This window comes from Eupeodes corollae, chromosome 2, assembly GCF_945859685.1.
Source record: "Eupeodes corollae chromosome 2, idEupCoro1.1, whole genome shotgun sequence".
NCBI lineage: Eukaryota > Metazoa > Arthropoda > Insecta > Diptera > Syrphidae > Eupeodes > Eupeodes corollae.
In genome coordinates this window covers 13157312-13184846 of record NC_079148.1, presented here as the reverse complement: position 1 = coordinate 13184846, position 27535 = coordinate 13157312, and the positions used below count along the sequence as shown (strand labels likewise).

The following is a 27535-nucleotide window of genomic DNA, read 5'->3' as shown; positions in this document are numbered from 1 at the left end:
TTGATTTCCGTGCACTCTACTTGATCCATCCATCTCAGTCGTTGCACTTTTATCCTTCTGACTATGTTTACGTCGCTATATAACTCGTCGTTCCATCTGCTCTTCCACTCACTTTCGGTGCATATGGGACCGTAGATCAACTTTTCTTTCAAATGACCCAAGGTGCTCTCATCCTCTTTTGTAACAGTCCATGCTTCTGCACTGTATAGCAAGGACAATTCTTCGTTTGATCACAGTGCCGGTGTTTTTTTGAAATCGTTATCCTACACAGACGAATTAAACAAGGATGCCAAAACTACATATGTATATATATATACAGAGTTCGTAGAGTCTTTGATACGCGGCCTTGAAATCAATGAAAAAATGGTGTTTGTCTTATTTGTGTTGTCTAAAGCCACACCAATAAGTACCTATTAAGTTATCACGATAAGCTTAAGATATTCACATATTACAAAAAAGAAGATTTTTTAAGAGATGTTAAGGAGACTGATTCCTCTAAAGTCTCCTTTTTTAGTATCAGGCAAACAATATTGATGTTCTATTCAGAACCGAAACGAGTTTTTTTAAACTTTAGTTTAGATATGGCAATCGTTACTTCGTCTGAGTCTGGAACAGGATTGATTGCTCTCAGAATCTTCGAACCCAAACTCATCCTGCTCTTTCTTTTTCCGTCTTAGAAGTCCGTGTTCCTCGCACCTTTTCTGTTCGTAGTGCTTTAGAGAAGATCTAATTTTCTTACCAAACCAGTTTCTTGTTGGGGGCCATCACGCGAGAGGCTTCTTCTCTGACTGATTCTTAGCAATGTTGCCATTACTTCTCGATACATTGAGTCATCGGCAAAAAAACCAAAGGCAAATTTATAAGAATCTATCGGACCGTTTTTGAGACAGTTCGAATTTTTGATTTTTGACCAAACAAATTAAATGGCTTCTATGTTATTTTTGGTCATACAAAAAATACTGTACGCAGTTTTACCTTAAACTTTGATTTCCAAATTGGAACTTAATAGCTTCGTCTATAGGGACGAAGAAGGATAGACAGACCGACGAAATCATTGATTAAAATCTAGAGCTCGAAATTTTTGCGAATGCAATACTTGTCAACAAATTCCTTTATGACGAAAGAAAAAATAAAGAACCGAAAAATAATTATCGTTAATTTTATAGCGGAAGTTGTTACATTCTTCGTTTTGGTATAAAATAAATTTTAAAAGAATATCGGTATATCTATGCGTAGGTATATACGCAACACACCTTACACGCGAGGAGCTATAAGCATCCTTATGTATCTGAATTTAAAGGTATCTAGGACTAATCTGAGTATGACAACCTTAACCTTCTTTTTAAGCAATTAACCGTGGAAAGGTATATATCTACGACTCTGCGTATACGTATATGTATTATTTGTATATATTTTGAAATCTCTTGGTTTTATGTTCTACCTTGGTGCTTTGCCTCATTTAAGCTGCTTAATTAACCGAATTTCGTGGGTAGAAATGTACCATATCTAAATCTGATAAAGAAAGGTATTATAGACAAAATGTGATTTTGACATACCCTCAAGACCAATTTAAGCCAATAATTATACAATCTTTTTAAAAAATAAAAGTGTTTTGTTTTTCTTTTTTCGTAGGAAATGTTAAATAATAATTTGTTGGTTTAATAGATAAACGGAAAAGTCATCGGTATTACGTTTTGTTTAAATTTTATGGGATTTTTTGGAATGCCCAGCCTTACCTTCCTTCAGGAAAAAAAAGTAAGATGCATCTAGACACTCGTAAATCAGCTTTTTGATTCGTTACTCTTTTTTGGAGGTCTAAGAATGAGACCATTATAAAAAGGTAAGTATACGTTATCAAAATTTCGGAAGAAGTACCTAAATTCTACTTATGGAAATTTGACCCTCATCAAGTAATTTGCATTACATTTGTTCCAATGTAAATCACTTGGTCTGAGTGTCAAATAAGTTTTTCAGCTTTTTTGTTTTAGGTCGCTGACTGGGATAATTTTGTTTTTGAAGTTATTGGGTTAATAATAAATAAGAAGGGAATAACGTTGGGCAGAAGAAATCTTTCTTGAGAATCCCAGAGACATAGGTTATAAATACTCAACCGTAAGAGTCTTACCATTATTACTATGTACTTTCATTTCAAAACTCTGTTTACCTGATAAAAGCGTCGAAGTAAAATAATTCAGAGTATAGCTAGAAAAAAAAGTTGATAAATTAGAATTGACATTATGTCTCCATTTGGAAAAACAGCATCTTTTGGTATAAGTCCATATATGGTGGCAAGTTAAAACATTAAAAATAATGTTGTTTAGGTAGGTAGTGATGATTTTATATTTATTAACATATGTGCTTGTCTTGTTAATTTACAGAACTCTCAATTTCAGAATTTGTTGTTTATCTTCAAGAAATAGGACCACACTTTCAACCAAAGATCAATATCAGAAACTGAATAATAGAATTAGAAAACTTGTAAGACTGTTACTTTTTGACACCGATATTTTTACGCTGATGTTTTCATATATAACTAGTTGCATTGTTCCCTTAAAACAATTGAAAGTTCATAAACAGGAATCCTCATCTATTTACCTTTAATCCTCGTACTGTAAGCACCTACAGAGATTATTTTCTTAACCCTGCTACATAAATAAAATAAAGTTTAGTGTCTCTCCTACAAGCAAATCAATACTTTTCTATAGGATTAAGGTGTTCTGCATTCGAATCTTGCATTAAATTATTCTTTCGTAAAGACAACCAAAAACAGTGTTTTTAAGATTCAGCCTCATCGACTATGTAGCTGGGAAGAACATGGTGTTCACAAGAGCCCATGGCGATCCGCCGGTATTCAAACCTGCAACCAGTTCGATCATATTCCTATAGACGAAAGACGCTTGCATACTTGAGTGCAGATCCGCTAACATCGGCTAAATTCACTTCCTACTACTGATAAATTCTGTCCAGAAATTTACTGGTAACTTTGTCGAAAATCCATAAGAAATGCTGCTATAGGGGTTCTAGGGTTCTTACAGCCACCAAAAAAGAATCCCTGGTTTGACTCTGAATGTACTCGGGCAAACAAAGCATTCAGATTGTGTCAGCAAAGGAGGACAAGAGCTTTCTCAGAAAACAGAAAAAGAACCATTAACACAGCTAGATTCAGAGAAGTTTGATCAGGAAATAGAAGCGGAAATTCTAGAAAGGAAAAGAAAGTTAAACAATAGGATTTACCAGCTGGCCTGAGCCCTGCAAATACAAGAAAGGAAATACCATAGTGGAAGATCAGCTGATGATTAAATTCTTGAAAGACTATTTCAACCATCTGCTCAACGACAAAGACGTTTCAACAAATCCATCTTGTTGATGATCAGAAGTTTCACTCATCCAACTTAAATAATATGAAGATAGCCATCACCAGGCTGAAGACGAACAAAGTTTCCAGGATGCTGGGCTACAGACAGAACTTTTAAAGTACGCCGGAGATGATTTGATAAGGAATTAACAATTCTTCGGACTAAATTTTGCCGGTACAGAGTGGAACTTGTGCTCCATTACCCGATCCAAAAAGGTTTATTTAAACTCCTGAAGCCATTTACTGATAAGATGATTGGCACTTACAAGTGTAGCTTCAAGCCTGCAAAATCTACCATCGATCTAATCTCGACTTTACCTATACGTCAATACGAGCAGCACTATCTTTCAAAAATCTGCACAGTATATACAGATGACTTTGAAATTATGGGAAGAACCAAACGACCAGTTAAGGGGTGCATTTCCCAGTATCAAGTCTTAAGCGAACAAAGTGGGCCTTGTCACTAAAAAATTAATAAATTAGGTGTCGCAATAGTCCGTAGAGAACCAGCGTCTAGTGACTTACATCTCTCAACCATTCCTGTGTCCCAGTAATTGCAGGGATGGAGGGGACCTACAGTTTATATGAAGAATCCGAACGGCTAATTTGAGAAAGCACTTTTTCGAAAGCAGTACCCGTGATTAAAACTTTAGGTGACACAGGCATGGATCGAACCCAAGACCTCTCGCATGACAGTCCAACGCACTAACCATCATGTTACTTGCACCTTGTCATTAATGAGGACAAAATGATGTATATGCTGTCATCAAAGATCGTCATTTCCCATCGAAGACTTAGTGAAAATGTGACTATTAATATGTATAATTGTATAACTTCAAAGTAATCCCATGTTAGATCTGCAAATGACATCAATACTGAACTCAAAAGTAGTAGTTCTAGTTCTAGTTCTCGCTGTTTCTTTGAACTAAGTAAGCAAAACTGCGTATTTAAAGGTTAAGAGGGCTAGGGCATACAACTCCAACTAGTAAAGTATTAAATGACAAGCCAGAAGGAATGAGAAGCAGTGGCAAACCTTATTTTCTTAGGAGACCCCAAGTCGAGGCTTTTTCACACTGACTTGGTATTAAAAACTGGAGACTCAATTGAGACCCAGCAGCAGCACCCACGGGGCGCTAAAGTGAAATGTAGAGTAAAGTAAAGTTAAACAGTGAATGAAACCTAGTCACCGAAGCACAGGGAATTGTAGATATTTTCAAGCAACACTTCCAACAGCTGCTGAATGCGTAAAATGTCGAACAAGATAATCAAAAAAGAGAAGCAAGACCAGTCAATGAAGACCCAGTCCCAGCCCCCAGCATAGAAGAGGTAGAAAGAGCCATCCAAAAGATAAAAAATCACAAGTCCGCCGTGTTGGATGACATACCCGAGGAACTTTTTAAACATGGAGGAAGTGTTTTGATAAACAGCATGCACCAGGTCATAACGAAAGAGTGGGAGGAAGAATGCATACCCAGTGACTGGTCGATAAGCTCCATATGCCCCACCTACAAAAAAGACGACCCGATGTTATGCAAAAACTACCGTAGCATATCCCTGTTCAATGTTGCATACAAAATCCTTTCCAACGTACTGTGTGAGCATCTTAAACCTTTCTGCAACACAAATATCAGCAAGTACCAGCGTGGCCTTAGGCCAGGCAGAACAACGATACACCAAATATTCAAACTGAGGCAGATCCTGGAAAAGACCAACGAATTTCAAGTCGAAACCCACCATCTTTTCATCGACTTTAAAGCTGCTTTTGATGGCGATGTCTGAATTCGGGATCCCGAACAAACTGATCCAGCTGTGCCGCATGACGCTAAACAATACGCAGTGCAGTGTGCAAACGGGTAACAGCTCATCCGAGTTATTCCAAACTTGCACAGGGTTTAGACAAGGAGATGCGTTGTCATGTGACTTCTTCAACATAGTCCTGGAGCCCTCCGTGCTCACACCTACCTTACGCACTATCTTTAACGAATCCACCCAGCTCCTAGGCTATGCGGACGACATAGACTAGACATAATCCGTCGATCCAAGAGAGCTGTGCTTGAGGCCTTCACAGCGATTGAAGATTAGGCAAAACTAGTTGGTCTAGTTGAAGTGAATTAGGACAAAACTAGGTACATGTTATCAACAAAAAAAGCAACATCTGTCCACCGCCTCGGACAAAACGTCACTGTTGGTTGCAGAAATTTCAAGGTAGTTAAGGAGTTCACCTACCTTGGAACAAACATCAATCCCACGAACGACACCTTAGTGAAGATCCGAAGAAGAATTACCCTAGCGAACCGCTGCTGCTCGGTTTGGCCAAACAAGTGGGTTCATAACTCCTCACTAGAAAGACAAAGTGTCTGCTATACAAAGCTTTGATTTTACCAGCCCTACTCAACGGCGCCGAGTGCTGGACGATAAGTAAAAAAGGGGAATTGATACTGGGCACTTTCGAAAGAAAAATTTTTCGACGGATTTTTGGTCCCGTATGCGACGATGGCGAATGGAGAAGAAGATACAACCGAGAACTGTATGAGCTGTACCAAGATGTGGATGTAGTCCAGAAGGCCAAGCAAAGACGACTACATTGGCTCGGCTACATCGAGCGAATGGACGACAACGCTTTTGCCAAGAAAGTCTTCTCAGCCCAGCCCCTAGGTTCAAGAGGACAAGGAAGACCGAACCTACAGTACAAGGACCAAGTGACTGCGGATGCCAGAGCGCTTGGTCTCGGTGACTGGAGAGTGCATGCGAGGGATCGTTCACGATGGAAGACTGCAGTATCTCAGGCTGAGACCCTTCATGGATTGTGAGCGGAATAAGTAAGTTAGTAGTAAAGTTAAACACAACATAGTCCTTTACAGTAAAATTATCTACTATTATTTTATGATATACTATAAATATTTAAACTGAATATTGAAGACAGAGAATGTAGATTTGGAAACCAACTATATTCAAAAATAAAATCTACTTCAAAAAATGTAGATAGCCTTTAAAAATCTTAATTGCGAAGCCGGGAAAGTGATTTTTTTAAAGTTTCAAATAATAATATTTTCCGTAGTCCAACAGTTGCCCTTGAGAAGTATTTTAGAATCCAATCATTAAAAAAATTCCCCTGTCAAAACGTATATTTATTTATTCTAAAACGATCGTTTTGACGCAAAATATCCAATAACATTCGATTTAACACTTCCAAGAGTCATAAGGAATGTGTAAGAATTCTCCATCACCCAAACCCTAAATCTAAGAAAAAACAAAAAATTTAAAAACTCAAACATTTCTCAAATATCCCAACCCATCCAATATAACGAAAAGATTTACAACCAATCTCATTAGCATAATTTAAATGAAGTCCTTATTCATTCTCGTCATAACTTTTTGTTGGTTCCAGATCATAACTATTAATATCGTCTGCACGAATTCGCCAAACAAAAACAAACATACCTCCCGGCCCTGAGATCAATTTCATTAAAAAAAAGAAACAATAAACTAAATCAAAACGTTCGCGTTTCTCGTTTCGATATAAATTTCCAAGAATCCACACTAACTGGCGGCCATATATTAAATAAATACAAAAAGTAATAAATGTATAAATAAATTATCTTCTCTTTTTCTTAAACACCGCTGTCAGAACAAAAAAAAGCCAAAAATTAATTAAAAGGAGGGCGCCAGATGTGTATCCTGTCATCGTGCGAATCCGAGATGATCGTTCATAATTTTTTGTTACGCTTCTGTGAACCTTAAGATCATGACAGAGGCAACAGACCTGATCCTCCGCATTCAAGATGCTGTCCCTTCATATAGAAACAAAGAGATCTCTCTCAGACCTCCAACTTCTCGGCACGTGTGTCATAAAACGAGTTCTGGAACTTTAAAGGACCAGAAACTCTATACTGCAGTTCCAGGAATTAAAGTAATTACTTAAAAACGCGACCAAAGGAGTCTTCCAATTATTTACACTGTCTCGAGAAGTAAACTTGTCATATTTCAAAATCATCTTCGGTTTGCTTGACAATAAATCAATAACATTTTGTTCTAATTCAATGTCATCCAGAACGTAGCTCTGAAGTCTCCTCAACTTAACTCAAGACTCTAGAGAAGATAAACAAAAGGAGAACATACAAAATTTTGAATCTGATTTTGACTTAAGTGTTTTGAAAACACGAAGAGTGCCAATCAAAAGGGCCTCTTTTTGAATTGCCTTTGCATTTGCCTTAGCCTTTGCCATCGTCCGTCGGACGTCGCCGTAGTCGCTTGTTGTCGTCGTAGCGTCTCCTCTATCATTATGTTTCACTTAATTAGGTGATGAGTGGCCTCTGGTTTGTAAAAGATGAAGTAGAGTATATAGTTGGGCTAAAAAATTATGCACATAAATTTGTAGCCCTTGAGTTGAGGTTGCATGAGAAAATAATTTAAACTTCAAGATAAGTGGACTCTGTATATACTTTTTACTTGTACAAGTGTTTAAGTAGGTTAACTCAAGTGACTAAGAATCTGTCTTTCAATTATTTTTTTTGGCGCGCTATGACAGTTTGGAGGACTTTTAGATTAATTATAAATTGTATAGCTTCGTAGTCATACTCATATTTTGTTCTCATGGTTGTTTCTGGTGTTTATTTAACTTTCCCCGTTTTATGAAATTATAATGTTTAAGGTAATAATGGGCTATGCCAATGACCTTTTACTTAAATACAAGCAAACGGAATGGAAAGGAAAGTTCAAGAATGTGACAGATAAGTAACTTGGATGAACGTGACAGATGTCAACAAAAATGGTGTTCAGCTTAAGGAATGTCAGATTCCCCAAAGTGACATCTTTCATATTTGATGAAATGGAATTGAACTATGAAAATAATGAATTTTTGCATGGAAAAGAAATGTCATAGATTTGAGAGTTTCCATAAAAGACATTCCTTACACTTTCTCGGTCTATTATGTTACTGTTTAAGAGATAAGTAAAACTTCAGTTCTTACATAATTTGTAAAAAGTCTTAAATGTTGTCTCAGCATAAAAAAACGCTTTATGTGTTATTAATAACCGGCAATAGGTTATAGGTTCGCAAGAGAATAAAAGTTGCACGCAACTTAAATATTCAATTCAATCCAACTAAATCTATAACTGCAATAGCTGTCAAATATTTTTGGTTAGCTGCCTTTCTTTAACTGATGTAATTTAATGTTTCAAACCTTTTTCAGTGTGGCAATGATTTAAGTAAAATGCTGAAAGAGCTGCATTGTATTTCATAGAAAGTAAAACACATTTTGGCTACAGCTTTAATTTCCAGTTTAAGAGCTTTCATTTAGAGTAGACCTTTAATGCCTTTTGACAGCTGTGAGTCTTGTCAGTGTCAGACTTTTGACAATTAAATTTTAAAGACATAACTTAAAATAGAATGCTACACGGTTCAAAATCTGGTCAAATCCAGGATTGCAGCCGTCCAACTTCGAATCTTCTCTACTTCGTTGTTTTGGCCTGGATCAGAATAACCGTATCCGTTACCCTGGCTACAACGAGGTTATTTGCCAAGTCTATGCTCCTCGAATTGTTCGGACATCCTCTATACTCAAAAAATGTCGTGCGTCGATCACAATGTAGTCAATCTGGTTGACAGTTGATTGATTAAGGGATTTCCATGTCTGGATTTAGAGGTCCACATGTCTCGGGTCAATAAAGAAGCGGAGGCCCCCTCGACCCAAATAATTATTTTTTTAAATAAAGCAAACCATTTGTTTCACTTTCTTTAGTATTTAACAAACACATATAGATAAAAACGGAAAAAAGAATTATCTAAAATTAAATTGTAGGGTTAATGAACGGAACCTTTTGAGCTTTTTTCGTCGAAAAATCGTTGATGATTTCTTTGAAATCGTGTTTTGGAAGTACGTCGCTTTCAATGCTTAAAACCTGCGATAGACGGTTATGTCCCATCGTGGTTCGAAGCCTTTTTTTATAATTTTCATTTTTGAAAATGGACGCTATCCAGTGCCATTCGTTACCATCAAAACCGAATACATTCTCAATGCAATTTCGAGGTAATTTTGATTTTCGAGAATTTGGTAGTAAAATAGTTCAGGTGATTGATCTGTCCCATAGTCCTTTTCCTTTTTGTATGAGTCAATCAAAGACACAAATTGAAACAACTCATTACAAAGACTATGCTCTAAATCATGCGGATACACATTCACCAATACCTCTGCTGCGGCGTGCAAAATTTCAGCATCCGTCTTCTCGATGTGGTTCAGGAATCCAAATCTTAAACCTACAGTTCTTAGGCAAGTAATCTTTCAGTAAGAGAAACGGATAGCTGGTCAATCACTGGGATGAAGGCGATAATAAATAAAATAAATTGAGTGGCGCAACAGTCCGTTTGAGAACTTGGGCCTAGTGACTCACAGCTCTCAACCATTCCTGTGTGCAAGTACTGTTTTCAGGGATGGAAGGGACCTACAGTTTTAAGCCGAATCCAAACGGCAAATTGGAGAAAGCACTTTTCATGACAAGAATTACTCTTGGACAATTTGTCAATTCCTCGCAAGAGGCAGTACCCGTGAAAAAAACTTTAGATGGCATAGACAGAGATCGAACCCAAGACCTCTAGCATGGCAGTCCAACCATCATATGCTGGTTAGAGCTTCTTCAATTTCCGAATAGCCGTTGACTTAGGCTTTCGTAGTAGCAGTTTGACAAGACCAACGAGTGTAGCTGAGCTTTTTCAAGACTACAAACTGGCCGATGTTATTTTCCGATAATTTCTCAATCACAATTCGGTGCCACTCTGTACTGGCTGTGAAAAACGTGTACAAATTCTGCACGAAGTCAAAGAATTGAACAGGTGATGGACAAGTTACTAATTAGTCAATAATAATTGATTTTTACAAGAATTGAAGAACACTGATATACAGCAATTAATTTATATGTACTGTACATATGTATGTATAAACGAACAAAAATTAAATTTGGAGACACGGAATAAAATACCCAACCTCCGAGATTGCGGGCAAGTACCATCCCACTCAGCCATTAGGCGATTGGGATACTCCCTCAAGATAAGTAGTGGATTGGAAGTTCTTCTTATCAGGGCCATTTGAGATTTTTATATTTCACTGATTGCCTGATTGGAGTGAACAAATATAGATCAATGTTTTCTGTTATTTTAGATTAATATAATTAAATAATCAAGTACTGTAGGCTGTAGGTTAAGGTAAAAGAGTAAAAAAAATACATGTCAAAGAAAAATATGTGTACTAGTATTTATTAGTTAGAATTTTAAATACAAATTTTCCCAAGTCTCAATTGGGGCCCCCTGTTTATGGAGGCCCCGGGGCATCCGCCCGTGTTGCCCCCTCCTAAATCCGGACCTGTGCGTTCTAATAGTTACCATAACGTCTCGCTCCGTAATGAAATCGACCAGGATGTATCTTCCGCTTATGCCATTAAAGATGTCTTCTCTTCCTAGCCTTTCTCAGCGTCAAAATCTCCTAACACAATTTTAATGTCAAAGTTGGTAGTCGCACGTGATCTATTAAAAAATGTGACATTTCACGCACAGATCCGTAGTTAAAAATCCTTATTTCGTTTGCTTGGTTCGTCGTTAGTAATCCGTAAGCCGCCACGACGGCATAGACTCATATCTGGAGGGACAGATTCTTAGTATAACTCCAAGGGGTCGGTTAATCCGATTTTTACAGGCGAATATGTCATACAAGTCTTGTAAGGTGTTCACTAAGTAGTTTACCTTAAGTAGAACTGTAAGCGTGAAACCAATAAGTCAATCTCGGGAATTCTTCCGCTACCATCTGCATTAAGGGAGTGATGTCTTAGTGAAAACACCTATCCCCCTCTCTCGTTTATTATTCTCAACAACGTTGCATTGGGGTTAGAACCCAATCTTCTGGTTGAGACACTAAGCACCCTGTAGGCAAAGGTGGTTTGTGGACGCTTGTGTCGCCTTGGTTACACATGTCTAAAATTTCCTTAAAACTACGTAATTTTAAATGGTTTGAAATGTATCTAGAACTTAAAGATTTGTGCTTTGCAAGATCATCATTAAACTTATTATTAAGGACTAGGTTTTGTTTTTGATTGTCTTGAACATTTTTAAATAGGCTTATTTTGAGAACCTTATGTGGTAACAAAATTAAAAGGTGATATTCGAATTCAGGCCAACTTAATCCATAAACAAAGTATTTCTTTGTTCGTGGGACAGAAAAAGAGAACATTAATCTATTTTAACTGTCATCCGTCAAATCAATAGAACTTGAGCACCATTTGCCCGATCCATAAAAAAGGTGACCGCCCTCTCTGCGCCATAGGTATTAGCCTTTTAAACATCGCAAACAAGTTCTTGTCCAGCGTATTATGTGAACACCTGAATCCTTTTACTGAAAATCTACCATCGAACAAATTTTCACTCCAAATCCTGGAAAAGACCCAGGAACATAAAATCGAAACACACCTTTTCATCGATTTTAAAGCAGCCTATGACAGTGTAGACAGGAACGAACTATACCGTGCCATATTGAGTTTAGGTATCCCTACCAAACTGATACGACTTATCAGGATGACGCTGGAAAATGCTCGTTGCTGCGTCAAAATTGGAAGAGACTCGACCGAAACCTTCGAAACCACCAGATGACTTCGACAAGGCGATGCACTGTCATGTAGCTGCTTCAATATTGTTCTTGAAAGAGTGGCACACAACACCCAACGCCACTACAAGTGGCACCATCTTTCAAAAATTCCACACAATATCTTGGATATGCAGATGACATCGACATTATGGGAAGAACCAAACGAGCAGTGATGGGTGCTACCTCTAATGTCGAGTCTGACGAAGAAAATGGGTCTTGAAATTAACGAGGACAAAACGAAGTATCTACTGCCATCTAATAGAGTCGATTTACGAAGTAGACTTGGTCAAAATGTGACAATTGACAGGTACAACTTCGAGGTGGTAAACGAATTTGTTGATCTGGGCCCTGCTGTTAATTCTGCAAATGACAGCAGCGCAGAGATCAAACGCAGAATTACATTTGCAAATCGCTGTTTTTTGGCCTAAGTAAGCAGTTGAGGAATAAGGCCCTATCGCGAAGTACCGAAGAGACACTGTATGATCCCAGTATTGCTGTGTGGTGCAGAAGCATGGATCCTCTCCAAGGCGGATGAAAGATCTCTTGGTATCTTTGAGAGTAAGGTTCTGAGTACGATCTATGGTCCGTAGAGAGAAAAGATTTAATCACGACTTATACGAGCTGTACATCGACTTGCCACTGTTCAAAAAACAGCGTGTAAAACGCTTAAGATAGCTAGAGCATGTGGAGCGAATGAATATCGAAGCTCTAGCCCGTAAGGTATTCAACGCCAAGCTTGAGGGAACAAGAAGCAGAGGCAGGCCTCATCTTCGGTGGAGTGATCGAGTTGAGGCCGACGAACGTCAACTTGGTATTTGAAACTGGAGGCATAAAGCTAGAGATCTTGAGGTACTTGAGGCCCAGGGGTACAATGGTTCTTCTATTGTTTTGAGCTATATAAAGTTCTCAGATCGATTTTATTGAATTTTAAAATCTTCTATTGGACTTTACTCTATAATGGAATCCACTTTTTGATTTTAATTAATTCAAAAAACTCTGCATTTTGTTTTAGAATTGCTGTTTTTATTTTCAAGAGACAAATAATTCCTTAAATCAACTTCATGCACTATACTATCTTTTGAAAATTGAAACCTACAAGGATACGTGATTATATCATCAATTCATCTATTCTAAGTTTTACCACAAAAAAGAAACATTAATAATAAACAAAACATTAACCCTCACAAGTGGATTTTCAAATCAAGTGGTACATTCGTAAAAGATTATCGAAATTCAATTTCCAAATTGTACGACAACGAAAACACTCATAAACTCGATTAGTCGTTTGTCTCAAAAACTCAAATTCATTTATCATTTCAAGTGGAATTGATGATGTTCTATAAATGCGCGCAGACATTCCCACGATGAATCAAATTCAAATGGAATATCCTTAAATCCACTCCACCAAAAACACCATGTGCCAGTGCCATGAATATGCAGATGCAAGAAGTCCTGGGAGGTACGAGTACTCTCGTACATTATGTTTGGTTAGTTTCCACCGAATGTTCCAAGATACTTAATAAAACGCGTGGTGTATCGTGTATCATGTTTCACGGATATCTTACTCTTGATATCATAACCCAAAGCTACCGCCGCCGCACCGCCTCCGTTGTCCGTCGAATAATGAGTTGGATTAAATGTCCTTTTTCAAAAAAAAAAAAGGAGAGCAACAAGAAGACCGAAGACCGAATTAACCTACGAACATTCCAACCAAACATAGGGTAGGTATATTAAATTGTCAAAACGGAAGTTGTTGTTTTTGTCGGTTGACGACGATGATGATGACGAACTATATTTAAACGGGTAGGAATGTCCTGTCCTTATATTCATTGATGTGCCGGGATAAGTACCAGAGGACTATTTATGGTTTTTATTCAATAAAAGTCACGTTCGGGCAATTAGTGTATTTCATTAAGCATTTTATTGATGCGTGTTTAATATTGCAGTTCAGTGCGTATACAAAATTATAATACACAGTTATGTATACGGAATACGGACGGTACACGGAATAATGTTTATTTCGATTGACTTATTATTTGAGATACTTATATAAACGGAAATATTTTTATTTGCTTGATATAAAATAGTAATTAACAAATTATACAAAATGCATAAAGTTTATATTCGTATTAATTCATTTATTGAGAATACATTTGTATTTATAAATATTTATTCTTCTGGTGGGAAGATTATTTGGGTTAATTGTGATGATTTCTTGAATGAAGCGTAATCGAGTTTGAATCAATATACAATTTTACAATATTTAATACGGTTCGGAGATTTTATTAGCATAAGAAGGTCGGATAGTTATAATTTGAACGTATTTAATTTGGAATTAAAATGTATTATAAGTAAATATTTGTGCATCTTTAATTGATTGACGGTTCTTTAGAACAATGATAGAAACTTTTTGTGGAATACGATATATCTCAAAACTGACACATACGATTTTAGCTTCCCATATGTCTGAATATCTTTCTGGTCCATATTACTTCAATGTGAAGAGAAGTTAATATATTGTCTTCATAGCCAAGGCTGGTAAATGCTTGCAAGTTAATTCTAAAGAAATAAGGCCTCAATACAATAAAAAAGATTGATTGATATCTATCGACCAAATAGTGATACAAGACTTCTATCTAAGTTACAACATGCCTACTGTAAGGGTATGTTCGTCAGTGGAAAGGGCATTACGCACTCTAAAACCTACAATTGAATACTCTCTTGATCATAAAGATTTTACTATTGTTGCCTTCCTTGACATTGAAGATGTCTTTAACAACGGGAAGGTATCTGTAGTAATATCGCCACCAACATCTCTCTGCAGGGAGTTTGCTTAGAACTTTAATTCATAAAATTCTGACCAGCTCAAAACTCAAAAGTGTGGGGCTTTTCTGCCGAAAGATTTGTCGGCAGAGGCACGCCTCAAGGCGGTGCGCAGTTTACTCTCCTCTGGAACCTCATAGTCAATGAAATTTTGACTAGCCAGGAATGGATATGGACGTTTAAAGAGTGATTTTAGGGAAGCATCTTAATACTCTTAAAAAACTATTATAAACCGATCCTAACAAGCTATAACAATAGGCTGATCGGTTTGGATTAGGATTTGGATTAAGTTGCCTTTTTTACGAGTCACCAAACTTTGTTTGTTTTCAGATGTAACTAAATATCGGGGTTTGTTTAAAACCAAGAACTAAATTGGAAACGTAATATACCAGAAAAAGTCAAGAAAGCTACTGATTTTCTCTTCTCCTGCAAAGAAAAGCTATTAACTAAGGCATAACACTAGTGAAAGTCTGTTATTGAAAAGTTCAAATTGGATTCTAGATACTACATATGCTAACGGTAGTTGTTCGAGTTTGTTGTTTTACGAGTTTTATACAAATAAAATGTTGACGGAATTCAGGGTGGACTTTAGTAACATTCGTGGTTTAAGAAAGAATGGCTATGCCACATATGTCCACACTGCATCAAACAGGCCAGCTGTTTTGGCACTGAGTGAAACTCAAATAGGTGAATATTCCGATCATTCGGAATTCAATCTAAATAGGTATAACTTAGTGTCATTATTTTTTCCTCATCATGGATTAGCCGTATATATAAGAAATGATGTTGCATACCAACTTCAGCCACATTATGGTTTGTGCTCTAACACAAACTTTAACTTCATGTGGTTAGAATTCACGGTAAATAAGCACATCATCCACACATGTTTCTTATATCGAAGTCCATATCTGGACAGAAATTCAACTTTTAACAAATTTGATGCTCTGTCTGACTCCATTCAAAGAAATGCTGCCCATTATCCTCACACCGAAATCATCATTGCGGGCAGTTTCAATGTACACAATTCTTCTTGGCTTCGTTATTCTGGCCAATCAACACCGGAAGGAAGGTATGTTGAGATCTTTGCTGAGTTAAATCAGTTAACCCAGCTTGTCGATAAGCCATCTCGAATTCCTGACGTTGCAGCTCAATCCGCCAACACCCTCGACTTGTTTCTTACCTCTGACCCTAATAAATACACAATTAGTGTATTACCGCACCTAGGCACATCAGACCATTGTATCGTATCTGCAAAATTCTCATGTCGAAAAAACCCAGTTAAAGAAAAATCTCCTGTGAGAACCGTTTGGCAATATGAGAAAGCCAACTGGGACGGTCTCAATGAATTCTTCAGGAACTTTAACTGGTCACTATGCTTCCTCGATAGTGACGTGGATTCCAGCGCAGATATGGTTACAAATTTAATTCTTCGTCGAATGAGATTATATCCCGAACAGGGTAAAATCAATCAAACCCAAATAGAACTCATGGTTGGACTCGAGCTTACAGCAGGTTATAAGTATCAGAGATGTAAGTTTCCGTTGTTACAAAGCTAACCCGACTGAGGAAAACCGGAATTAGTTCAAAGAAGCTAGAAAGACATATAATGGTCATATTCGTCGAACCAAGTTATGTTTGTATGATCAAAATTAAGGCAAAAAATACTACAATGTCCCAAAGGTAGTAAACATTTCGGTTCATTTATAAAAAACGTACGAAACATCACAACATCCTCGGTTCCAACGCTTATCCACAATGACACTCCCTATGTAAGCTCGATTGATAAAGCCAATTTGCTTGCAGAACAGTTTGCTGTTAATTCGACTCTACGGGAAAGTGTCATGAGTCCTCCTGTTCTTGAGAGCGTAAATGATTCTATGGGACGAATCTTCTTTCGCAATCGTGCAGTTGCTAGAGTACTGAAAGACCTTGACATATACAAATCCGCTGGCCGGGATAGTATCTCCCCAATTGTTCTGAAGAGGTGTTCTCAATCGCTGGCAAAACCACTGCGTAAACTTTTCCATCTTTCCTACTCTACAGGTCTCTTTCAGAGCGGATAGAAAATAGCATTTGTCCAGCCTGTCCCTAAAAAAGGCGAATCCTCCTCTTCCTCTAACTATCGTCTAAAAGCACGCACGTCCCTTCTTTCTGATGTCTGCCACTTCTAATCCATTAATCTGTTTCGCCGACGACAGTACCCTCAGCTTCTCATACTCGTTTCTAGATTCATATCCCTGTCCTCCGGATGTGGAACTTAAACGGCAGCGTATGATAAGCTCCTAATCTTGACAGCATTGTACAATGAGGAATCAAAAACCGGTAGAATGCTGTCTTCTGTCGTTAAAGCGTAACACACCCCCAAAACCACTATCTATGAGTGGCACTTGCATCCAAGAAACTAATCAACTGTCAGTACTTATAATGTGTATCACAGATCACCTTTTATGGCACGATCATATATTTGATATTGCCAAAAATGCTGCCAAATTTTTCAGCCCATCTGATCTGGCTGTAATTTACAAAGCCTTCATCCGTCCAAAACGTGAATATAATTCGCAAATCTGGGCAGGTGCCCCTTAAACAAGTTTAAGTCTCTTGGATAGAATAAAAAAAAAATTTTAACGAAACATTTACATCGCTAGAACACCGCCGCAATGTTTCATGCCCTTCGTTGTTTTATCGATATTTTTACAAGCAATGTTCTGTCGAACTAGCCAGTTGCATTCCACCCCTTAAATGATTCAGCCGTAATACTCGCAGTTCCAGGAATGCTCATCAGTTTACCCTTGAGCTCAATTTCGATCGTACTTTCAAGTATAGAGATTCTTTCTTAAACCACACATCGAGAATGTGGAATGCTTTAGCCAACTCTATTCTTCCCTTCCATTTTGATGTTTAGAACTTTAAGACTAATGTGCACCGGTATATCCTTTTAAATCCTTCCACAATGCTCGCATTGTGTTTAAATATAAACATATAAAGGGTACTAATAACCCCTTGAGTGTCTGTAAATTATAAAAAAAAAAAATTGTTAAATAATTGCTATACTTTTATCCCTGTGTGGTGGGCTGCATTAGACAAAGATGTAAACAGCGACTTAGCTAAGTCCAATGTTCGACTTGCCTATGTATAAGCGTATCGATTCGTACAACTCCATCCGAGGCTTTGAAAACACTAATCCATCAAACACCTTTCGATATAATCAGCAAACAAACAGCTGCTATTCGCCTCAGAGCATCATCTCGGCGAACTTTTATCAGCATGGCCCACGCCATAATTCTTAAATATTTAGAATTAATTCCAAAGAACATAGACTTTACCATTTCCCAACTTAAAATCAGTAGAAACTTCCAGATTTCTATACCTTCCAGATCTTTCTGGGATTATGGAGCGTTGCTAGAAGAATAATCAATCCACTTCGATACAGATGGATAACAACCTATTAGGGAGGTTAGTAGAGGTATGCATTCCGAACGACTAAAATTAAGTCTCTAATTCCATCTTCCCTATCACTTTAGCGTAAGTCAGGACACCAACATCCGACATCGACATCCTCATTTTCTCAGATAGTCAGGCAGCTATTCTCTTGACTTTGTCTCAAAATACTCATTAACATACCATAAACGCCCATCGTAACTAATGGAGATGGCATAACATTCCAGATTTTGTAAAGCAGATCATTATAAGCTTTATCCACGACATCATGTAGAACAACAATGCCTAATAACAAACTACACCACGTGGTTTCCACTCTCAATGCAGTCAAACATTTTGCCTGAATGAGAAATTGCGAAACAAAAAACAATCCGCAGCAGTCGGGTTTTTGTAAATTAAAGCTGAATGAAATAACAACTGAAGAAAATGGGTTTGTTCGTAGAGTGTGGTTAAATTGTTTGTTTATCTTCGCGTGCAACAGATGGCGCCTAATTTGTTGACACTAATTTGGTATACAATAATAAACAAATATTACAGATTACATTTTTTTCCGTATACTTAAACAATTAAGTCGAGATAGCTTCACTATTTTTTACCTAGTTTTACAAAGTAACTACAAAATAAGATTACAATATGACGCGCAGAGAACTCAAAGATCGATTCTATGTTAAGCAACTTTGAAAATCAAAATGAGAAGATTCAAATTTGGTCATATTTATGTTTTTGTTTGAAGGCTTACAAGGATACTCCTGGGTTTTATTTTGAAAGGTCGTTCTACAGTTGATACGGAGCCGCCAAGAAAATTTGTAGAAACATAAAAAAATTCAAAACAATCATTTTTGTCGCGTTACTGGGCAAACACGAAAAACAGCTAAGAGACCTTATGTTACTACTTCAAAAACGGATTGGCTTGGGAGAGATCACATAGCTTCTATGACAACAAAATGGCACAAAAAGTAGTTTTTTTTATGAAAACGCTGTCGAAAATGTTTATAATTCTGTAGCATTTTGTATCTCGTTAGTTATAACTAACACATTCGAGATGCTATCATTTGTATTGACATTTATATTCGGGATTCGAGCAAACGTTAAAATTCTATTCACATTGGATCCCACTTCTACTTTTATCTTTAGTGTAAAGTTTGCATTTGTGAAACGTTCAGAATCATACTTCAATATGAATATTTTTGTCAAGAAAAAGAACTTTTTATATTTGTTGAGCCGAAAACTATTTCTTATCAGTTTTTAGTTATTTTTAAAGGTATTCGTTTTTTCTCAAGATTTTAAGAGGAAAACAATTATCAGTGTCAAGTAAATGACCTTTGATACAGCAAAAGCCTGTAGGTCCGTTGGGTAATTTTTCTTGTCATATTTTAAAAAAATGAAATCTGTCAAAATAGGACGCTATTTATAAAGAACCCTTTTATTGAAAATCCTCTTGCATATGTCGCAACCTCAAAACACTCGTTTAGTTTAACCTAAATATATATGTACCTGCCAAACACTTGTCCCCATTTTCTCAACAACATGTCGTACTCCCAACAAATTATTTTTTAAGCTTATAAGCTTTGGCGTATAAGGCATGGAGTGAGGATTATGCATCACTTCCATGTGCTCGACATTTCAAATATTTTAATTTATCATAATCCTAAATTTATTTGGTTGCTTTTTCTACTAACGATTTAAACAATTAATCACTAACTTTTATTTGACATTTTTTTTATGTTGTTTGTGGTGCTTCAAATTATATTTTTTATCGTTGCTACTTTCAAATTTTTGAAATTAACATATTAAAACACAGAAAATACTCTTAACATCTGCATTTAAATGAGTCTGGAATTTGAATTTAATTATTTTTTTAAATAAATCATATCACCACGGGTATTTATGTGGAATGATATTGTTTTTCCTCTAATTGAAATATTATATTAAAATAGCGAAAAATAATGTTTCTATAATTACATTTTCATTTTTTTAAATTGGTTTGCAAAATGGAAACATTTGAGACCTTTAATTGGGCTAATAGAAGTGATTAAATAAAAATAGAAGCACAATAGAGGAGAAATATTGAAAAATAATATGGTTCCATAAATTCAAAAGGTGTCAGAAATTTAGGTCAGTATCTGAATTAATTCTACCTGATTGAATCATAAAGTGGTATTAAAGAATTATAGTGAATATGGAACTTTTCAAGAAGCCAATTCTGTTGACTGAAATTTTATATCGTGTTTACGCAGCACTTCCAGCAGCTGCTGAATGGGCATTATGTAGAAAAACAATAGAAAGAGGCTGCCCAAAGAGGTCAATATGCCGAATATACAAAAGTGGCTTAGTGCTGACGAAAAGATCTTATCAAACGTATGTGAACCTATGTGAGCATCTTTAACCTTTCTGCAACACTACGAACTTTACGTACAAGTGATTTTAATTCAGGCAGATAGGCCAAATATTAGTATTAAAGTGAATTCTTGGAGAGACCAACGTATAGACTTCAAAGCCACATATAATAGCATAAGTTTCCAATAGCTTCTATTCTCTAACCATGACGTTACAAAATACGTGGGGCAACGTTTATCCCAGCTATTTCAGACATCTTCAGGAGATGCGATATCATGTGGGTTTCTTCAACATAGTTCGGGGCAGATAGTGTTGATCTGAAAGGCTCTATCTTTAACAGGTCTTATAACAACTACTTGGTAATGGTTGTTTGCATTATTATCGACATCGAAATCATCGACTATTAGTACTACAGACGAGCTGTTCTTAAAAACTTCAAAACTATAGATGAACAGTCGAAACGCGTTGAGCTTGAAGTGGATCCAGTACAAAACCGAATTCATCTACCTCAGAATAAATATACATTCTAGGCACAACATCAAAGTGAAAATTCGACTGTTACTTCGGTTTGACCAAACAAATGGGTTCAAAACTCATTTTTCTACTTCGGAGAAATGATACTCGGTACTTTCGAGAGAAAAATCCTTCGGTGGATATTTGTTTCTATATGAAAAAAAGGGCAAATAGAGCAGATAATTCAATCGTGAAGTGTACGAGCTGTATTACGAGTGCCAAACCAAGCTAACCACACTCACTTGGCCACATCGAACTAATGGACAACAAAGAAAATCTTTGAATCGAAGCCTCTACTGAAGCAAGAGCGTTTAGTATTGAGTACTGGAGGGAGCTTGCAAAGGACTGCAAACTATGTAAAAACGTAATATCTTAATCTCTAAACAGAATGTTTAAAAGACCCCAGCATCGAAGAAGAAGTCGAAGAAGTCAAGTCCCAAAGCATCAAAGGTGATGCTTTGGGACTTGAAACCAAAAAACAAAATGCCCAACCCCTGTAAAAGACTCCAAGGCAAAAAAGCCAAACAATGGTTTAACGAAAGTAAAAGAAGACAAAGAAGAAGAAACTCCAAAAGAATCCAAATCTGAAGAAGAAACACCATCAAAAGAGAATTTTAAGAATGAGAAGACTTCTCCCCCAAGCAAGACCGAGGAAAAGGTAACTCTCAAAGAACTAAAACTTCAAACAGCTGGACAAGGGCAGAAAGGTGCCGACTATGATCCCTAAAAGAGAAGTCACCAACCCATCAATGATGGCTTCTGGAAACGTGGTGAAAAACCCCATACTTAGCTTTGGATCGAACCTTCCAACTGGTTGAAGAGATAAGTGGTCGCCTCAAATTGATTGAAGTCTTAAGTAACTTCTTCCGCTCGGTGATGGCTCTCAGCCCCAATGACCTCTTCCCGTGTGTCTATCTTTGTCTTAACCAACTCGCTCCAGCTTACGAAGGCTTTGAATCTCTAATGAAGATCATCTGTCAAACAACAGGCCGTGGTATGGTCCAGATTAAGTCCCAAGTCCAATCGACTGGAGAATTAGGAATCGTGGCTGAGCAATCGCGAAGCAATCAACGAATTATGTTCCAACCGGCTCCTTTCACAGCCGACTCCGTGTGCCATCGTCTAAAGGATATCGCCAAGATGCATGGTCACTCCGCAATGAATAAAAAAGTGGACAAAATTCAGTTGCACTTTGTTGCATGTCCCCATTCCGATGCAAGTTTCTTTATTCGTTCGCTTCTGGGGAAACTGCGGATTGGCTTAGCCGAGCTCTCACTCTAGCTTGTACAAATACTCCCCCCAATCAGTAGCAGGCGTCGAAGAAGCTCAGCGAGAGCGCCTTTAAATCCGAAGTCGATGAGAATGCTCTGATTCTAAAGACCACATATTGTCAATGTCCCAATTACGATCGAATCATCCCTGTTCTCTTAAAACACGGTCTGGACAAGCTGCTCGATTTCTGTCCACTGAAACCCATGTTAGCACATCCCACAAAGGGAGTCCATGAAGTGTTAGAGCAATTCGAAGGCATCCAATTCACCTTCGAATGAAGTACGATGGAGAACGCACCCAGATCCATCGCGACGTAAAAGGAGTCATCAGCATTTACAGCCGAAACTAGGAGAACTACACTTTCAAGTTTTCAGATTTGATTTCTCGAATTGACGACATCGAGAAGGACAACGTCGAGTCGTACATCATTGACAGTGAAGTTGTGGCTTGGGATGTCGAACAGAAGCAAATTCTTCCATTCCAAGTTCTGAGCACGAGAAAGCACAAAGATGCTGACCAAGCCGAGATCAAGGTCGAAGTTTGTATCTACTTGTTTGATTTGTTGTATTTGAATTAGAAGATTTTGGTGACGAAGAATTTTGTGGATCGTCGATGCCTGTTGAAGGAGACTTTCAATGAGATCCAGGGGCAATGACAATTTGCGACGAGTGTCGATACCAGCGACACAGATGAGGTTCAGAAGTTCCTTGAGAAATGAATTTAAGGAAAATGCGAAATTCTGATGGTGAAGACTTTGGACAGAGAGGCGACCTATGAGATAGCAAAGCGGTCAAGAAACTGGCTTCAACTGAAGAAGGACTATCTTTCTGGAGTAGGAGACTCTCTGGATGTCGTCGTGATTGGAGGCTACATCGGGAAAAGAAAGCGAATAGGAACCTATGGAGGCTTTCTGTTGGCTTGCTACGACGCACGCCGACAATGAGGAGTATCAGAGTATTTGCAAAATTGGAACAGGTTTCAGTGATGAGGACTTCCAGCCCTACGCTGAATTCCTCAAGAAGCACGTAATCAAGGAACCCAAGTCTTACTATCAATACGACAGCTAACACGAGCCCGACAAATGGTTCGATGCTGTTGGTGTGTGGAAGATAAAATGTGCCGATTTATCTCTCAGTCCTGCCCATGAGGCGGCCGTTGGAATTGTCGATCCAGAGAAGGGAATCGATCTGCGTTTCATTCATTCGGATACGAGATGATAAAACCCCTGAAGATGCCACTTCAGCTCAACAGGTGGCCGACATTCGAATCAGGATCAAATCAATGACCAGCAACATGGATCCAAGGATTCTGAAGATGATTTCTATTAGGAACCCAAATCATACAAAGAGAGAGTCAGTTTTGTTTAAGTCTTTTATAAGCGTTTCATTTTGTTTTGTTTAGTTTTAGGTAAAAATAATAATAAAAGGTTCTCAGGCTGAGACCCTCCATAGATCTAGATCCGGATAAGCTAAGTTAGGAATAAAGAACACACGTTGTGAAACCAAGCTTCAGTGGATAGGCCACCCTACAACTTTTGAATTTTTTAAAATTTTAAGTGATCTTATAGGACCCCAAAAATAATTTTCCAAAAGTTTAAGGCAGTAAAAACTTTAAGGGCTCGTTTTTCAAAATTTAAATTGAAAGGTATTACAAAATTACTTCCTTCTAACACGTTTATCTCAATACTCCATTTTTAACTTGGACGGACACATACTCATGCAATATTCAAGCGATTGACTTGCGTCCGGCCATTGTCTGTCTGTCCTTTCCCCTACAGCCTTAGCCTTGGGATCGATTTTGTTTAAAATTGGAAATCGACGATTTTTGAACTTTAAAAAAGAATACGTTGTAACCAAAATACTGGACGACCGTCATTTTGCGACAGATCCTATTTTTCTCGGCCTCTACTCATATGTTGGCCTTATCCTCTTAATAGCTTTTTGATAAGCTTTTTACTATATGAGGTTTTGGTTTAGCACGTTATTCTCTCATGATAGTGCTCTGTGTTAACTTTTTCTTAGCTGTTACCTTTCACATTATTTTATTTTTAAGGGCTGCTAAAAAATTGGATAATACATAATTTGCTATAATTTCAAAACTGGACACATTTTTGAACACCCTTTAGACGAATGATATTGTTAGTTGAAAATAGAAATAAATGTGGTTTGCTGAAAATTCTACAAATACAAAATTAGGCTCTGAACCAATCTAAGATTGCCAGTAACACAAATTGGTCATTATTTATATTTAGCCTTTGGTTAAATTTTTTATTACAAATAAAGGCAATTAATTTTTATTTTGCTTCTTCATTTTCAAGCACAGTCAAATCTTTTAAAAAATAAAATAAAAACACACAAAAATTAAGATTACGATTAAAAAAGAAATTAAAACACAAAAGAATGCGCCTTAAGGTAGAAATTCTATTTTCGTTTCTTTTAAAACAAAATTAACTTTCTTATAAAAGTTACAAGTCCTTATAGCACGTGCATATATTCCTATCCCTCTATACCCTCAATCTTACTGCTACCATCCTCCTCAAAAAACCGTATCTTGACATTGGTTTGGCCCTGGCTTTTGACTCGTTAAGCAATCTCTTACTTTTAATCTCGTACATCTTCAAAGTAATCCTGATGGCGGGTGAATCTTACCCCAAAAAACAATCTGCAACTAAATGACCCGCGGCATATTATTATGTTCTTCTTCTGCTGATGATGATGGTGCAACTCTCTTCTTTAGGAATGCTTCCTTTGTGCATGTCTTGCCTATGCCTGTACTTACATATGAGGAGGCCGAGCCGCAGTATCAGTGTGAATCCTTCTTGTAAGCTATCGCAATTCGTAACACCGCAGAATCAAAAACCCAAACATAAAAAGAAGCGAGAAAAGTCATCTTGTTAATATGGGTATCAAGATGGCCCTAAGGCCTAAGGCCATGCAAATGCACTCTTATGAACGCAAACTTTGATGACAGCCTTAGTTAAGCCAAAAAGAGGATATCCCTGTATAGTTTGAATAAGAGTCGAAAGGAGATGCGAGAGGATGCATTATTGATGTTCCATGAGGTAGTTTATCATCATCAAGATTCGAATCTCGTTAAATTGGTTGTTAAAATACTTTTCTTTTTAAGAACCTAACCTCCAGGATTGGATGACAATGACACATCAAGGAAAGAAAAGTTTCAAATCGATTGAAATCGGGTCACACACAGTTCTCTGGATTAAATTCAATTGAGAGACACCACCGAGCATGACCTTATAAACCGGAACTTTAATATGCACTACCTGACGTACGTATACGAAAGTCCAAGTTGGTCAGTCGTCGGTCGGTCTTTCGGTCGTATTATGTTCACAAAAGTTCCTCTTACAACTCTCAACTTCGGATACAGGAATTTCCTCAATGAAATCCATTAGATACGTCATTCATTCGATTTGGGTTAAGAGACAAGAAGAAGAAGAAGAAGCTCAACAACAATGAGGAACCCAAATAAAAAATAAAAAAGGAAAGAATTTCCCACACTCTCTGGGTCTGGTTTGGTCTGGTCTTTTTGGCCTCTATGCCAAAGAGACAGACACACGTTATAGAATATAGAATGAGATATAAGGCAGTATAAAGGTATATTGTATCTGTCAGATTAAATATGCATATCTTCGAACTTTGATCCGTATCTTTGGTTTGTTTGTTTTTTTTTTTTATATTTCTTTAAGATGAAAGTAAGTCTTTTTTTTACAGACTCGTCCAAGCGCCATTAAATCTACAGCTTAGGCAACAAATATATCAGACTGACATCAAAGTTCATATCATATGGGCATAAGTATCCATAAAATAGAATTAAGGCCATGAAAGGGACGCATGATTTTGATGCTTTACGTATGCGACTTTTACTTATTAAGTTATAAGAACTTGGACTTGAAGGGAGTGTATTATAAAAATGTTTACATGAGGCTCATTTCTGCTAGGAATATGATACTTTGGGTTTTTTGGCTAGCTGTGATTGACATGTCGGGGTTTTTGCAAAGTTAAGGTATACAAACCATTAAACCACAAATACAAAAAAATTTCGGGTTATTGTAAGTTAATTTTTAAAATTAAAAAGCTTAAAAAGCAGAAACCTAAAGAATTTTGAAAAGTCGTTTTCGTTATGGAGTTTTTTTTATAGCTTGAAGAGCTTGAATGGTACCACCAGTGAGGATTATGATTTGAAAAGAGTTAATAAAGGTTTTATTTGCCTTTGTTTACTGGTTTACTGAAATCCTTACGTCATCACCATAACGTGATGGGGTTATTGATTATAGGACTGGGATGTGTTTTCTTAAATATTCTCCCTTCCTTTTGCGAAGAATAAGTTGCTCTGACTTGAAACAAAATTGTATGTAACACTGCACTTCTATATTCCGGAAAGAAACCCAAGAGCAATCGAAAATCCGCCGTTGGGCTGTTGCTTTATAAAACAGCTATCAGTAGTCTGCTACAGTGTAGCGCGAAAATGGAACTAACCCCGACGAAGAGAAAAAACGCTTCAAAAGTCGGCTAAGGGAAGTATTGGAGCAGCGCCAAGTACTTCGAGTGAATTACTGCAACCGCTCATATGAACAGCATGAGTCCTTGAGCGGTTCCTCCAAGGAAAAAGCGATTACCTTTTCAGCTCCAAAAAAAGAGACTTCATGAAGTGTAAAAGTCGCCAAGGACTCGAAACAGCACTGAATAAGCAGGTTTCCGACTGAATCCTCAAGCATTGATCACATCAGCAACTTGCGGATCGTCATCGAGTACTACGTTGAATATCGATCACCACTTCACATGGTGTTCAACGAGTCTTAGAAGGCTTAGCAGAGAAGGTAGGTTGTCGCAGGAGCAGGAAACGGAGAAATAACTTGGACTTTCGCAACATGCCTAAGACATCTATGCTACGTAAACGATGTATGTTGCCTTTATACAGGATAATGGATCTCCATCAAATGGAAACAATAAGAGAAGAACTAAGATGTTCAGCCTCGAAAACTTCCACTTATTATCTCTGATGAACATTGTTCAGTAATAAGTAAAAAAAGTAGAGAGTTTTCAGTATCTTGGAAGCATTATCTCTACCTGAAGTCGAAACCGAACAAGAAACCACTGGTTGTATCGGTAAATCAAAGACTGCGTTGGAAAAGTTGTCCAATTTTGGATAAACA

The 27535-nt window shown here is 37.3% G+C and overlaps 1 pseudogene; it reads left to right on the top strand.

The window, feature by feature from the left end:
• LOC129944159 (DNA ligase 1-like) overlaps positions 1–23693 on the top strand; it is a 29748-nt pseudogene extending 6055 nt beyond the window's left edge.
• Positions 23694–27535: the final 3842 nt, after the last annotated feature.